The sequence below is a fragment of the Crocuta crocuta genome, unplaced genomic scaffold (assembly GCF_008692635.1).
Source record: "Crocuta crocuta isolate KB4526 unplaced genomic scaffold, BGI_CrCroc_1.0 scaffold531, whole genome shotgun sequence".
Taxonomy (NCBI): Eukaryota; Metazoa; Chordata; class Mammalia; order Carnivora; family Hyaenidae; genus Crocuta; species Crocuta crocuta.
This window is the reverse complement of record NW_027531997.1, coordinates 2,719,834-2,721,158: the sequence shown is the minus strand read 5'-3', so window position 1 is coordinate 2,721,158 and position 1,325 is coordinate 2,719,834. Positions and strand designations below refer to the sequence as shown.

General features: G+C 50.8%; 1 protein-coding gene and 1 pseudogene across 1 annotated transcript in view; both read left to right on the top strand.

The window, feature by feature from the left end:
- Positions 1-1,035, top strand: part of LOC144240759 (nuclear receptor subfamily 2 group F member 1-A pseudogene) — a 4,289-nt pseudogene extending 3,254 nt beyond the window's left edge.
- The window catches only part of HTR2C (5-hydroxytryptamine receptor 2C), a 127,126-nt gene that overhangs the window by 43,750 nt on the left and 82,051 nt on the right, over positions 1-1,325 (top strand). The gene's annotated exons all lie outside the window — the stretch shown is intronic.

Sequence of the window (1,325 nt, the reverse complement as noted above, 5' to 3'; positions counted from 1 at the left end):
CCGCTGCTGCCACCACTGCCGCCACCCGCAATCAAGTGCAGGGTGTGCGGGGGCAGGTCAAACGGCAAGCACTACGGCCAGTTCACTTGCGAGGGCTGCAAGAGCTTCTTCAAGCGCAGTGTGGGGAAGAACATGGGCTTCAGATGCCATGGCAACAAAGACTGTCACATTGACCAGTACCGTCGCAACCAGTGCCAGTTCTGCCGCTTCAAAAAGTGCCTCGATGTCGGCATGAAACCGAAAGTGGTGAACTGCAACAGGACACCGCCCACCCAGCCAGCCGACGGGCAGCCTGCGGTGGCCAGCCCGCAACCCCTCAGCGGCTCTCTGAACCTGTCTGGATATATTACTCTGCTCCTCAGCGCGGAGCCCAACCCCTCGCCATGGTCAGGCGGCCAGTGCATGTTGCCCAACACCATCCTGAGCCTTGAGAACCTTTGCGAACAGGCTGCCCGGGTGCTCTTCGGCGTTGTGGAATGGGCCCGGAACATACCGTACTTCCCAGCCCTGCCAGTCAACGACCAGGTGACCATGCTTCGCCTTACCTGGTGCGAGCTCTTCATGCTGAACTGGGGGCGGTGCTCCATGCCACTCCATGTCGTCCCGTTCCTGGCCTCCACCAGCTTACACAACACGCCCATGCCTGCCGACAGAGTTGCCATCTTCATGGATAACGTTCGGATCTTCCAAGACCAAATGGAGAGGCTCAAAGCTCTGCGCATCCACCCCGCCGAGTACAGCTGCCTCAAGGCCATAGTCCTGTTCAACTCAGAAGCCAACGGTCTCACCGATGCAGCGAGAGTGGAAAGCTTGAAGGAAAAGTCCCAGTGTGCTCTGGAACAATACGTTAGGAACCAGTACAACGACCAACCAATGCGATTCGGAAAGCTTTTGCTTCTCCTCCCTTCCTTCCGCACAGTGTCCTCCTCAGTCATAGAGCAATTATTTTTCATCCACTTGGTAGGTAAAGTCCCCATCAAAACCCTCATCCGGGATATGTTACTGTCAGGTAACAGTTATGGCAGTGGTAACTAGCGGTGTGTGGCAATTAAAAAAAATAAATGAAAATAAGAATGGGGCAGGGGGCTGAAACAGAGGGAAAAGGTAGACTGGTTTGTTTGCTTAATACTGTTAAAGGATATAAAAGGGATGTTAGTTANCAAAAAACAAAACAAAACAAAAAAAACACAAAAAACAAAACACAAAAAAAACCCCAAAAATTCCTATGAGAGTCAGAACAGCCTGCTACTTATTTTTGTATAAAAAGGAAATTAATGTTTTTCTTTTTTGGGTAAATTCTTGAAAAATATTGCACAAAATGAGTT